This window comes from Taeniopygia guttata, chromosome 1A (assembly GCF_048771995.1).
Source record: "Taeniopygia guttata chromosome 1A, bTaeGut7.mat, whole genome shotgun sequence".
Taxonomy (NCBI): domain Eukaryota; kingdom Metazoa; phylum Chordata; class Aves; order Passeriformes; family Estrildidae; genus Taeniopygia; species Taeniopygia guttata.
This window is the reverse complement of record NC_133025.1, coordinates 26360316-26375334: the sequence shown is the minus strand read 5'-3', so window position 1 is coordinate 26375334 and position 15019 is coordinate 26360316. Positions and strand designations below refer to the sequence as shown.

The 15019-nt window shown below is 41.3% G+C and overlaps 1 protein-coding gene and 1 long non-coding RNA gene across 18 annotated transcripts in view; one reads left to right on the top strand and one right to left on the bottom strand.

The window, feature by feature from the left end:
* The window catches only part of IMMP2L (inner mitochondrial membrane peptidase subunit 2), a 410600-nt gene extending 408591 nt beyond the window's left edge, over positions 1-2009 (bottom strand). For all 17 annotated transcript variants that reach the window (XR_012052822.1, XR_012052823.1, XM_072921854.1 and 14 more), the window contains exon 1: positions 1858-2009. The gene's annotated coding sequence lies outside the window, so the exon portion shown is untranslated. The remainder of the gene's footprint in view (positions 1-1857) is intronic.
* Positions 1668-12614, top strand: LOC121469186 (uncharacterized). The gene is made up of 2 exons (XR_005979111.2): positions 1668-2064; positions 9453-12614. It is a non-coding gene; the product is annotated as an uncharacterized lncRNA (long non-coding RNA).
* Positions 12615-15019: the final 2405 nt, after the last annotated feature.

Genomic DNA, 15019 nt, shown 5'->3' with positions numbered 1-15019 from the left:
TTAAGAGCAGACCTGGTGTACTCCCATCATTCCCCACCATAAGGATTTCGAGTCTGGGATTTGTGATAACTTTGACTGCCATGTGAGTTTCTCAGGTCTCAAGAATAAGCAAAACAACTTAACAAGCACAAGGATATGGATTTCCAGAAACAGCTGAAATCTGTGGCACCCTAATCAACTTATAAAGATCTCAGCACAAAATTACAACTGTGACTGTGAAACCATTTGAATCTTAAAATTATTGCTGGCATGCTTAAAAAATTATTTTCAGGAACCTAGATATAACCAATTACCATGTGTATAGTTATTAACCACGAGTTCCAGGAGAAAGTTTATCTTGGTAACAACATACAAGTTAAATAAGAGAACCTGTATTTTAAAAGTAAATTAAATTAGAGACTCCTGGAAAATCTTCTAAATACAGTAGTTTAAAATTTTAACTTTTTTTACAAAATGCATATGTATTCAGTTACAAAGCTGCATATTGGAAAAATCAAGTTTAATTCCGAAGTTTTCTAGAGAAATTATTTCATTTAACCTGAAAATCCTCAAGAGGTTCTGTCTTCCTAGTATATTTTGTTGAAAATTTCAATTTTCTTCCTAGATGAACAGTGAACAAATATGTGTGGTTTATATTTTTCGGGGGGAAAAAAGAAAATAACAACATAGTGGTACCAGAAAGTTACTTAGAGAGATATGTAAAGCAGCTTTGCCTATTCTGGTATCTTGGTGTGCTCAATGAATTCCAGTTCCACAGAACAAGGATGTAATACCAAAACAAAATGTAAAACTTCTATAATGAAATCCTGGCTAATTAAAAGATTTTACAATATTAGAGTCTACTTGTTGTTCAGCTGCACTTTTTCTATCTAAGGTTTTTGCCAACATCCAAGAAAATTTGCCTTAAAAAATGTAGGAACACCAGAGAGACGTGTCTAGGAACTGGCTGAATCTCTTCAGCTTCAAGCATTGCAGCCTTTACACAGAGAAGCATCTAAATAATAACAGACTGCGAGAGAAGAACCAGACGTGGGAAAGCAGCCACTTTAGGAGAGGTTATATAATTATAAGCACACAAACAAACAAAAGATAAGAAAAAAATTCTCTCTGAGATGTCCAGGCTGTAGGGTAGCAGGAAAGCCACTACATCAAGATACCGGAGAACAGCCATTAACAGTGGTCCTCATAGGACAAATACAAGATGTGACAAAAGTTTATAAAGCAGAAAAACACGTTAAGTAAGAACTGCATTTAGTCCAGGACCAAGCGCAGTGCAGTACAAGTCCCAGCTGCAGACATGACGCCGACGAACGGCAGCGGAACCCCGGCGTCGCTTCCGAGCCCATTCCCCCGCCCGAGCACCCCGCCTTGCACCGGCAGCAGGGCACGGCCGCACCGCCGCTGACAGGCGGAGGGCGCACAGAGCAGCGGTGCTTCTCGCTATTGACGCTGCCGCTTCTTTCTAATGCAGCCGCCCCCCACGGGAAGCAGCTATCTCGGTAACCGGAGAGGCGAGGAACGCAGGACCCGCACACCGCACTAGGGCCGGGCGGCACCAGCGGCGGCGACCCGCGAGCGGCGCTCCCGCCGGCCCCTCAGGGACCCGCCCCGGGGGAGGCGCGGCGGGGGCGGGGCCGGGGCGGGGCGGAGGCGGCGCCGACGGCTGGCGCGGGCTCGCGGCCGGGCCCGCCGCGCGGCGCCTGCCTGTCCCCGCCGCCCTACCTGGATCCCCTCTGCTCACGCCCGTCCCCGCTCCCTCCTCCACCAGCCAGCTCCCCGGCCCCCTCCCCGCCCCGGCTCTCCGAGCCCGCCCGGCTCCCGTGGCTCCGCCCGGCTCCCGCCGCTCCCGCCGCTTACCCTTTGCTCGGTGCCGCGGGGGGCGGGCCGCGGCCGGCCGCGTCACGTGACGCGCGGTGCTCCCGGAACGGCCGCCCCGAGCCGCCCCGGCTGCCGGCGGGTCTGGCCCGGCCCGGCCGGGGCCTGCCGGGCTCGCCTGGTGCCGCACACGGAGCCCGACAGGCCTGCACGGAATAAGGCTCCCGGCCTGATCCTTTTTCAGACTCTGTAGGTACCGCTCGAGTCCCCAAAACCCTGAGGATGCTGCATTGCAGTGGCTGTCCTTCAGTGATACACGAGTATAATCATGTGGCCATTTTTTGGCAATTGAAAAACAATAAATCTCTTTGGATAGTCATGTGTAATATTGAGAGTTCTTAATATTGCGGTACAAAGCAGTTGTGTACCTTGCATACAGTGTAACCCACACAAAAGGGCAGGATTTTTGTTCAGCCGATGACTTCTAGAATACACCAGATGTGATCCGGAGTGATGTCAGCCACATCTGTATATAGAGCTGGCTGCATTGTACTGGCCTGATGGATGGTGGCTGGCTTTTCCTGGCTGGTGCAGATGGATACGCTAGGGCTTGTGTTCTCATTCAGTGTTTAGTTGTTTTTATCTATTGCTGTAACAAGTGTGGGTGCCAGTATAGTCTGAAAAAGGAGGTTTTTCCACATAGTTCATGTACCTTCAAGAGTCAATGGGCAAATTCATGGAGGGAAAATCCATTGCAGATTATCACACACGTAGACACTAACTCTGGTTCAGGGTGTTCCTCACTGGATGCTGAGAGATACTTCTACTAGTTAGGCCATTGTTGGAAACCAATGTAAGATGACACCTCTGCCCCTATCTGTGCATGATTGATACCCTATCTCACTTTTTGTTTTCCTTTACCACATTTTTAAATAAGCGTTACCTTTACAATCAAACCAACAACTTTGTTGTTGGTTAATCTTTATTTAATGCATTCTTTAACACATTTGAATAGTGTGCTGTCTTCAAGATTCTAGAGGTAGGTTACAGTGCACTGTTTAGAAATTAATAGAGTATTTGGCCTCTGCTATCCATCATCTCCATTTTCATGTAAATATTTTACTGTGAAACCTTCACTAATTGTTTACAAATATTGCTGCAAAACACAGTATTGTCTTTTTAATTGTAACATAGGAGAAACACCTTACAGGAATGTGCCTCAATGTTTCCATGCACCTGAAGCTGACAGTATGAAATAATTCCCTCTAAAACTCTTGAGCTGAAACTCTTTTCAGATTAAAGATTTTTGCTATAAACCTCTCAAGATCAAATCACAGCTTATTAGTTCTCTTCGTTTTGAAATCAGGTGTGTGCTAAGCAGCTAGCAGGAAATGCCCATTCTTACTCTTTATTTAGTTGTGGATAAAGTGAAATTTATCAAAGCTGATACTAAAGCTATGAACTGCAAATGATGCATTACCAATGTTTGCACCATTTTATTTTTATCTTTTTAATAAGTATTACTACCTCAATTGCATTGGTACCCAAAAGTAAATGGCAAGGTTTTTTGCTTTCAACTCTTAACAAGGAGGTACTGAAAATGTTTTGCTGCTTCTATGTTTTGATGCATCTATGACTGAAATAAAGAGAAAACAAGCCCTTTTTACCCACCTCTTACTTTTCAGTTGAGAGTACCACTAAAACATTCTTGGCAATACACAAAACTTTTACCTGCAATATCCGTTTAAAAGACTCTCAACAGACTCTCAAACAGCAAGCTTTAAGCTAAAAAACACATTTACTTCAGTTTCCTCCAGGTTAATTTCATTTTGCATTTTAAGAGTACAGAAAATCTATGGGAGATATTTAAGATCTGCTTTGAGTTAAAGTCCTAACATTTGCAAATACAACTATCTGTAGGGTATTTAAGGAATTTTCTATCTTCCTTCATATAGTAAATAAATTAATGTTTGAGTGGTGTTGAGTGTACTGCTCAGAGGGAGTGTGTTTTGAAGGAAAATACTGGGCCAGATCCAACTGCCTCAGAGCATAGGAAAGGTACAGTGAGAAAAGGGCACAGGATCAAAAAGTCTGATTGCTTAATGGATATTGCAGATAAACACTTCATATAGTCCAGCTGCAGCTTGAAAAACTTGTGGCCCAAGGGCAGCAATCAATAGTGTAGAACAAAAGAGGGCAATAAATCTTAAACTTGCTATTGTAGTGGAAAAAATATGATTGCAGCATCTTCAGTATTGTATTGTGCACATCTCCATTTCATTACATGACTAGGAACCTAACTCCTGCTACCTTTGACTATCACACATTATTCATGTTATGCCTCATACACACTGAAAAACAGTCTGGTCAGAATAAAGTAGATTTTGCATACAGTTGGTCAGGTAAGCCACAGAGCACTAGAGAGGTCTCTAGTGACCTCTCCATCAGGGAAAAGGGAAGAATTAAAACACAAATTTATTCCTGAAATCCTGTCATGGGTCAGTGAAAATAGTATAATCTTTGAGGGCCAGAAAATATATCAATTATAGATTAATAACTTATGATAATCAAATTAATAATCTTGTATTCCTAAAGGAACTGTTATTACACTCATATTTTTACACAGGAAAGAAGAAAACAAGCATGATTTGCAAAGTCAAGAGTCTGTTGTCAACATAAATTCTTGACAGACTCATGAAAGGTTTTTCAGGTCAGATTTAATAATTACAAAAAAAAAACCCGAAAAAGAAAACAATGCTATTACAAGGGAATAAAACCCCACATCTATAATAGACAACTAAAATTCTTATAACAACTTCCTAACATTCACCTCCCTGGTGTTTTGCTCACCCTTCAGTGTGTCCACTGGCCTTTAGATGGTTTGGTTCAGTGTGATGGGAGTTGTTTGCTTTGTTACCCCTGCAACTGGCTTTTCCCAACTTCCCAGGTCAGTGTATTTTTAGCTGACCAACACTGACTTGTTTACAACCCTGAAGTTTCTAGTGTCATCTTGCACCTCCCGCCCACTCCTGTCATTCCAACACTGTAGTCCCCTGCATTGCATTATTATGAAGGGCATAAACATTTCATTCTCCCAACTGCGTATTACCACATATTACTCTGTGTTATGATTGTATCCCACAATTATATAAAAGTACCAAAAAGTAAAACACAGAAACATAGAAGATCTCAGTTTGAAAGATACCCATAAAAATCTTTGAGTCCAGCTCCCCAGTTCCCACAGGAATACCTAATCTAAAGCATGTGGTTAAGTTGTTTAGATGCCCCTTGAACACTGGCAGGTTTGTGGCTGTGACCACTTCCCTGGGGAGCCTGTTCCAGTGACTGACCACCCTTTCAGTGAAGAACCTTTTCTTTATGTCCAATCTGACTTCCCTTTATCCAGCTCCATTCCATTTCCTCATGTCCTTCTGCCTAGCACTGGTCACCAGTGTGGAAATCAGTACATGAGAGAAGTCCTTCCTTATCATTATAAGATTGTTGTTACAGATAAGCAAAGTAAAACAGTTGTGGCAATGCTAAAGCAAGCCCAACAAAGCCTGACAAGTTCAGAATATTTGCAAAATCAGTATAAAGTCCATGTTCTACTGCTAGCCATAGCAATAATATATTTACTGAACCTGAGCTATGGGTCCCTAAGTATTTAGAAATGTAAAAGTAACTCAGCCTAATATTACTTATTGCTTAATACTCTTAAACATATTTAATCAATTTAGCATTCAATTCTTCTATGTAATGTGTAAATCCTCCCACTTTCAAGTGCAGAGGTTACAAAGGTTAGTAGCAAAATCCAAATGTAGAGCAATCATTGTAGATTAATGATTATTAAATGCTTAGCATAAAGCAGACAACATTTAGCTTACTATTACATGCAGTACATTCTTTCAGTATTGTCCGATTTAAAGGCTTAAATTTACCTGTATGGGGTCTGTGTTGAGTCAGTATTTCTGTGCTGTCATTTCTCATTGCAGAAGCTTTTTTCTGAATAATTTCTCTTGTACAGGCACTTTAAAGGTGTGTAATTAACTGGTTGCAAGTTGTTAGGCAGTTGATGAAGGGTGAATGAGGTGCTGATTTATTTTATTTACATGTTTCCCATAATACTCTGATGAGAGCAGGATGAGAAGGCATTTTTACCCTTTGTATTATTCTTTCTTTGTTTCATCAGAGTAAGAAGTGGTTTGTGAAGCCATTTGGAATTCCTCAAATTCCATTAAACATTAGTGTCCAGGGAAGCTTAAATCAAAAACACAGTAAGTGCCACCTGAACACAGCATTGCTGTCCCTGACACGAATAACCAGGTTAAGGAAGCACTTTGTTTCTAGCTATAGCAGTGCATCTGACCACTCTCAGCTTGTTGTTTAATAATATGCTGGTTTTGAAGACCTAGACAATTCAGGAACTATATATTTTTTATTACACAGTCCTCCCCCACCTATTCACTTTTAACCAGAGAGAATAATAATTGTGTGTGGCAACCCACCTTTCAACAAAGGAGTATGGAGAGAGACATTTTAAGACAGTTTCATTGCTGGGGTCTCACAAAGGCGCCTATTGTCTATTCTTTGTCAAAGGTGTCTACCTGAAGTGTTTGTAGCCACCTTTATTTTAACATTGTTTCTAACAAGCATAATAAATAGCTTGCGCCATGAAAAGTCCATCCCCTTATGCATGTACCTCTGAAAACCTCTCTGAAAACCTCTCTGAAAAACCCTATCCTTAATTATAGTGTATTAAGTAAAATCAGCATGAGCGGTTTTCAGTGAGTGGGAGCTGAATTAGAAGCAGGGGAGCAGGCTGAGAGCTACCAAGACAGAAACAACTGAAAGAGCAGAGGCATGAGAGAATTAAACTGAGGTGTGCATGGCAGAGTGTATTGAAATGGCAAATAATAGTCTGGAGGAATTGGTAGGGGACAAGTGTGGGAGAAGCAAGCAAAAGCATAATAGAAAGTGTGGATGAATATGAAAGACAAATGACAAAAACAAATAGCCCTTTATATTAGGCAGGAACAATTAAGCTGTGTAATCACAAAATCCTGCTGTGTCCAAACTCCTGTGCAATTACCAAATGGATGCATATCCCAAGTGCAGCGCTTTGAAGAGTATGGCAACAAGAGTATGTCTCTTATTTACAACTCACCTCCCTCCCCCACCCCCATGAGCAGGAGCTTGAGTGGTATCTTTGTTTTCTGCACAAGAGACAGGTAAGCAGAACTTCCCTGCAAGCAAACCCAAGGCCGGAGGGGCAGCTGTAATTAGTTCCTAGTCAGCACCATTAGTTCCTAGGGCACCATCAAATCGTTCTTGAAAGGTTTTCTTTAGTAAGGCTACACATAACTTTGTTCAATTTTTTCCCATCTATTGTTACTTTAGAAAGTAAAATACATTCTTTACTAATATAATTATAACAAGTATGTGACACAATGTTACAGGAGAGCAGTGAGTGTCACTGCTAGGGGCAATTGTCGTCTCTGTTTCCCTCTATTTAGTATGTATTTTGAGGACCTTATTACAGGGTCACCATGTTCTGAGCATATCTTGTTTGCTTAAAGCAATTTTTACTTCTAATAGTATAGCCTAGGCTGAGTTAAAATGTTTTCTAAATTACATCAGCACCATCTGAATCCAGAATCTCCAAGGAACAACTAGCTGCAGTCTTTTTGAAAATTCCCATGGGAAAAATTCCTTCCAAACACATAAAATTAGAGCCGATAAATGACTAAGGCATTGGATGCAGAAGTGAGACACTTAAATTCAGAGTTATGGTCCAAACATTGCTGCTCAGCTGTTGTATGACCTTGTGGATAATTTCTCATTTGACCTACTAGTTCTTTGTGAAATCCTCTTTTCCTGCAAGCTACACTTGCACATACTTAAATCAGACCACTGACTGGACAAGGCTTTTAAACCTGATATGAGTTACCAGAGCATGACTTACACTTATCGCAAAGAATCAAGATTGTAAAAACATCTAACTTGCTTTAAAATAGCAGCATTTACTGTACAAGCACCAACGTAGTTAGTGAAGTCTGTAGGGAAAAGGATTTTGATCCCAGTTTCCTTTCTGAAATCTTTGGTTTCTTTCTGAATCTCAGGAATTTCTAGGGTTAATCCATACATCCCAGATTGACTCCATGTACAAGAGAGATATTGACTGCTGTTGCTAAGATGTAAAAGAAAACGGTAACTTAATACTGTAATTTAAACAGCTTCTTCTTCTTTCAGAGTGCTCAATGCCTATTCTAAAATTTCCTGCTGGACCTCAAGGGTTGAAGACAAAATGAGTCATTTCCAAAACCTCATCATGTTGGCATAAAGTTTAGCTGTGGTACATTGTAGGAGACAATTCTCAACTGTATAGCTTAATTTCATACCTCTGAGTTATATTCATGTTGTTTGGATAGAAATTTTGAGTCATGAGGGACCTCTTTTGTAAAATACTCAATCTGAAGGTTAATGAGTTTATATGAGGATACCTGATAACAATGATTATATAACTGAGTGGAACCGAGTTGCTTCTTGCCATCTATTCTCTCAGTATCTCTACACACGCACACACACGTATATATTTACCAGTATAATTTCTGGGTGTAGCCATTGATCTGTCTGACCACTTCTCTCCACACATACACATCTTGGTCTGTCCATTCTGTTGGAGTTCTGTACCCTGGACAGATAAATTGCTTTGTGCCAGCCCCACCTAAGGTACAGGACAGCAACAGGCAAAGAAGACATGACGGAGTTATGGCATTGGCTCACTTGTCACTCTTTGTCTGCTGGTCACACCAGTAAAAAACACTGTAGTTTTCAGGGGCACATAAAGTAGTCAAATCTAATGTAGCCATTTTTTACTGCAGTGAATTTCATTTCCCATCAGTTGACCTTGGAGCCACTTGAGACCTGATGTAAGATTTTTCTTTCAATGAGAAAAGGTCTCTTTTTCATTGCATACTTGATAATTTAAAAACATTTTATAGACTTTTTTTCAGGCCTTAATCTTGACATTCCTGCATGAACCACTAAAGTTAAAACTCACAGAAAACAGCCTCACCAGGAGCTAAAAATATGAAATTTAATGGTAGTAATTAGGAAAAGCAATGGAAATTATTCTAAAGCTTTTCCCAGACTTCAGTTACATGTATGCATATATCCTCTTGCCAGAAGGCACTACAGCACAGGTGTTTGGGTCTCTCATTAAAATGAATCTCAGTGATAGAATCCCCTTAAAAACAGTCATGTTTTTAATTTGCTTATATTTGTACATTCACAAGTAAGCTTACAGGGCTCATTTTCTTTTGCAAAACTCATCTCAGATGTCCATTAAAGTTCATACACATTGAAACTTTTAAGGCTTAGCAAAAAATAATTTCGAACTTGAAGATAAAAAGATTATCATCTGCATATAATGTCTACTGGTTAGCATCTTAGAAAACTGTGAAAATGTGTTCTGCTATGGCCAGGTGAATTCTTCATCAAACCTATCAATAAAAGGATATAAATCCCTTGCAGGGAAATAAATGTTGTAGTATACTCTGGGTTTATATACTTAGGGCTAACTGTAGTACCAACTACAAGTACCTAGCTTTTATGTTTCTGCTTTGTCTCCTTCCCAGCCACAGGAATGCATTGGCCTGATGGATGAACCCAGGGCTCATCCATCACCCAGGTCCTCAGAGCGGGCACTCAGAGCTGCTTGGTTTCTTCAGCCAGTACCAAAGCTACAGGACAGCAGCCGTTGGAGAAGCACCATTGGTCAGGCTTGTGTGCCTCAGTGCACTCAGGTGAAAGAGTCCCAAGTGCTGTGCCAGATCCTGCACCGAGGACAGGCACCTGCATTAGCTCTTTTAATGAGCTGTGTGCTGTGGTACTTTACTGCTGGTGGTTATACAGGCGATGACTTATTCACAGAAATGTTCATCCAGGGAGATGAAGAAGTTGTGAGAGCTGCTCTCTGACTCTGCTTCAGCAGGCAACTTTTAAATGAAGAATGAAATTATCTAGGCAGAATGCAGCAGGTATGTAATCACAGTGTCCTGCTCCCCCTAGAAATACATGAATTGAATTATGCTGTGTTTGACAATACAGCAAACTGCTGATTGTGTCACCTAAATGGAGAGAGCTGTATGAGGGCTGTTTTACCCTGTGCTGGGAGCCTGTTAAGGAGAGCATTTTAATGTGCTGGAGAAGCTGTAGATGACAGAGTGCAGCACAGTTTTTTCCAATGAGAGCAACGAGCACACCACACATACAAGAAAAAATAAGATGTGACAAGGAAGAACAAATGCACATCTTCATTCTGTTGGGTTTGATATTCATATGGGTTTAACTGGAAATCTGTGTCCCACGGTCACCAACTAATATTTGCCACATTTAAAGTATATTACATACAACATTAATACAGTACATAATTTAACATAAAATTTGGGAAGAAGCTACTGCTGCAGGTTTGTCCCAAGTTGTGATATGGTCTCTACAACCCTAACAGCATTATGATAGTCTCAACAATGGTCAAAGATTTGCCTGGAAACTGCATATTGATGGACCCCAGACCAGCTGAGTGCTTTAACTATGTGACTACCACGTGAAAAAGGACACATTTGGTTCGTGTCTCCCTTCCAGGAGGAATGCCATGGGTGCTATTAGGTTGAACACTGCAGACCTGCATGTGAGCTAAATGCTAAGCTACTTGCATAGTGCTGACACCAACACACCTTGGCCACAGAAGTTTCAAAACCTAGAGAATGCTAAATGTAAAGATATATGTTCATACAGACTTTTAAGTATCAAAAAAGAGTGAGGTCAGGCCTTGTACTTTTGGATCTCTTATTTGAAAACTTTAAATGACTACATATACGAGCTGCCAGTAGAATACATATATCCCTTCAAATGTATTGCATTCAATATAGCATGTATAATAAGGTAAATTCAATTGCTTTCTCCAGATTAGAAATTCTGTTCCAAACTGCAGTGATGTAAATACAAGTAACTGCACTCAATCTGCTTGTCAAACTTCTTCTTTAAAATCAGATCAAGATGACTGACCCCCGTTTTGTAACTAAGCCACAGCATAGTTTGCATAAGGAATGCATAATTTTACAGACTTACCAAGTGCCACAAAACTAGGTTTTAAGAAGGGGAAAATACCAACATCTGAAATATTAAATGTGAACTTTCAAGCTTATAACATACAGTAAAATATTTATTCTTAAAAAAGTGCATGTCTTGTGGCTTAAAATAATTCGCAAGAAAAAGTCAAAAGCCTAGAAAAACATATCTTCCATTAACACCACTACAGATTTTCAAAGTACCATGAATATTTTGTGCAGTTAGTATGATGATGATAAAGCATCTTTATACATCTTGGTTGAAAAGTGAGACAAAACAAGTGAGACACTTGTTTTGTGTCAGGTATGAAACACATTTTCATATGATACACAGAGATCATAGCATGAACTAAGATTAAATATCAGAATAAAATTCCTGTATTTTCTGGATAACACTGTAAATCATATGCACTGAGCCCCATTACAACTTCATTTAGGAGACTAAAATATAAGCGACTAGCTCTGCTAGGGAAAATTCTGTGTATGAGGACAAAATATATATTAAAGGAAATAATTCTAAAATGTTGGTCTTTTAGGGATTAGAATATATAGGTTTGAAACTCTGGGGATGTGGTTTTTTGCGTTGGGCTTTTTCATCTCTTTCTTTGTAGATTGGTGTTGCATTGCATTGCATGGGAATACATTTCTCAATTTGGGACTGAAGAGGTAAAAGACTATTTATTTGGCTCTTCAAAACTGGAAATAAGTACTCTGAAATTTGTGGAACAGAATCCAGATGAATCCAAACTTTTGCTTTGACAAAGCTACTCTGATAATTATCCAATGGCATAAACCAGATTTTTCTAGTAATGGTGTGTAATATTCACTTGTAATTTATTGAATTTGATGAAATTAGTACACTAATTGTGCTTTTAGACTTATCAATTTACTTAAGGTTTTACATTTGGTGGGCTTTTTCCAAACACATGAGAAATATGTAGATTATTATATACCACATTGATCTCATTATTTCTGACAGCTTAGAAAGAATGTGAATTCCTTTATTTCGGGTTTTTTTTCTAATTGTATGCTGCATATTAGCAAGTGTTTTTAAAATTCTAATATATAGCATCACTTGATTTCAAAACACATTACAGAAGTACAACACAACCTTGTAGTAATTGCAATTTTATGCTTCAATTCTCTACCACATCCAAGCATCTCAATATTAGTCTATTGAAGATGATTGCCTCGGAAATATCTGATTGCAGATGGTTTACAGAGCTCTCATTTTCATCCCAAGTATTTACCTGATCATATACACCTTTTTCATACTCCTGTTAGATACAGTAATCTTGCAGGAAGGAGCTTAAATAAAATTATGTTGGTTGTAATTTGCCTAAAGCAAAAATATTTTCGTCTTGAAGTTCAAATACTTTTGTTCCTATTCTATGAAGAATTCCAATTACACACAGAACTTAGTAGGTATTCCCAATTACATAATGCATAAGCCCACCCAAAACCCCTCTTATTAATAAACCACTATATTCAAAACAGCCTTTAGTCTGAAGAGACAAACCAAAGGAAAAGGTGAGACCATAAGTACTGGAAAACATAAAGTTTATTTTCTATTAGATAATTACATAAGGTCATTAAAATCATCATGTATTCTTTGACACATTCTCTTAATACCTTCATTATCCACCACCAGTCTGCCATTCATTCTGAACATATTTAGAAAAAAAATTAGAAAATAGTTGCTTTACAACTAAATTGTGCAAGAACATATCCCTTTTGAAGAACTAAACATCTTTTTGAACTGAATATTACCTGCAATATTTTTATTTGGGTGCTGAGGACTCATACAGCAATATACTCAATAACCTGTTTATCTAGAGCAGCCTCCACTGTGGAGTCAATGTTTCTGATATGTTGCTTTTTCACCTTTTTTTCTGACTCTACTATGCCATGATTTCCAGCTGGAAATATGCTTAAGGGTGGGAGCCTGCCCTTTTCCTTGCATAGTGCTGCCCTAAAGCATCATTTAATAGGCACTTAGTGAAATGCAGGCAAAGCAGGTGAGGCAGAGTGCTCAGTCTTCCCGAGTGCTGTATGACCTTGTCAATATGTTGCTCTACAGGCAGAGAATACAAGACATCTAGAGAAGACCCGAGGAGCCGCAGCAGATAAAAATAGACAACTGCAGCAATATCCTTTGTGAAGTGCTGCTGACTGAGTTGGAGCCAGGCTAAGGATTCAGCGGTGGGATTAAAAAACTGTCATTTTCTGTCATTATTAAGTAAATTGCTCTTAGTGCTGCTAAACACATTATACAAGGACAGCAAGGCATGATGCTTTCTTGCCCTTAAAACCCTGTCTGACTGAAAACACTCGCACACATTACAAAGCAACACGTCTAAACTGACTCCTCAAAAGAAAGATGGGGAGGCAGGCAAAATTAGCCTGCTAGGGAGTGTGGTACCCAGAGGCACCCTGGCAATGCGCTCAGGAAAGAACCCAGGGCGGGTGAGGCGGGAGCTGCTCCAGCGCCTGCCGCAACCTCCGGCCCGGTCGGGGCAGCCCGGGGCGAGCCGCGGGGCGCCTGCCCTTGTGCTATACCTGTGCCTGTCGCAGTGTATGTCACAGCATATATCGCAGTCGAGACGGCCACGATACACCATACAGTATCAGAAAGCTTTAAGCACCCCCATACCGAGCAACACTATACCACTTCAGAAGGCTTCAAGCATCTACTCTTTACTGTTCTTCAGTCCAGCCTTTTACACCCTTCATCTTCCATGCCTTACACCTGTGCACCCTCTGTACCCTTTTGTGATTGGTCAGTGCACCTCGGCACTCCATGTCCCTTTTCCTTCAATACTGGTCACCTGTCCTGCACAGCTGTAGCCCATTAGGGATGAGGTTCAGCTGCAGCCCTATTCCCAATTACCACAAACTGTCTGCCTTTATGTATGCCTGTGCCGTGGCAGGTGTCACTGCCGTGCCTGTGCCGTGTGTGACGCCCCCGGTAAATCCCCGTGTGCCGCCGCAGGTTCTGCCGGTGCCCGGAGCCGGCGCTCAGAGCCGCCCAGCCCGCTCCGGGAGCAGCAGCACGGCCCACGCTGGCAGCACTGCGCGTCCCTGCCGCCGTCTCGGGGGATCCAGGCCGCCACCACTGCGCGGGGCAACCTTTTGTGTCTTCTGTGAAGTGCCTGCCCTCATCCTCTTTGCTTCCTTTGCCCGCATCCTTGTGCTCATCCACACCCCAGGGCCCGGCAGCCCTCCGGCTCTTCCTGCTGCTGTCCGGCCCAGCAGGCCGTGTGGTGGCACACGCGGCAGCAGGGAGTCGGTGGAGCTCCTCAGCAGCCCTTCGGGCAGCCCTGTACTGCCGCCGCCGATGGGTGCCTCGGAGCTCAGGGAGAAGCTCCAGGGCAGGCTGCAACAGCGCGGCTGCCCGCAGCGACCGGGCCGGGCTGAGGCGGTGGTGCTGGTACCTGAAGAGACTGGGACAAACTGGATGAGACGTGTTTTAAAGCATGTTCATAGTGTGCTGCTGGTTGACTGGTGGAGCAGCGGAACACAAAGTCCATTTTGGCATCTGTCATAGCAGCAGGTGCCAACAATTCTGATGGCATAGAGTGAGGAGGCTGGTCTTCCAAAGGGGCAAGACAGAGTAGCTGGGGAATTGCCCTGGATGTCCAGCACGGCAGCCTTGGATCATGAGACTTCCAGTGGTTCCCAGCCACTTGGGCTGGGACCTGACCCCACTGTGGGCCTCTGTTCAGGAATGCGTATGGATAACTACATAAAAAGTTAAATTATAGTTTGAAACGTGCCAGCATTATGTCAACAATACATTCATAATACAGTTTAAATGAAGTTTTTTCTTTTTCTCTAGTTCAGGTAGACTCCTGTCTCTTGATTTTTATTTATTTTTTTTTTTTTTTTGTAGAGACCAATGTAGAAATCAGGAATAAACCTGTGGTTTATAGGGCAAATTTGTATAATATAGCTGCAATATTTATTCACTTATATATAATCAGTGTTTCTAGAACAAAGTGTTACAGTCCTATGTTTCACAACACACAGAGCTAGACCAAAACAGCAAACTCGCCGGATGTTTTGTCAGCCCAGCA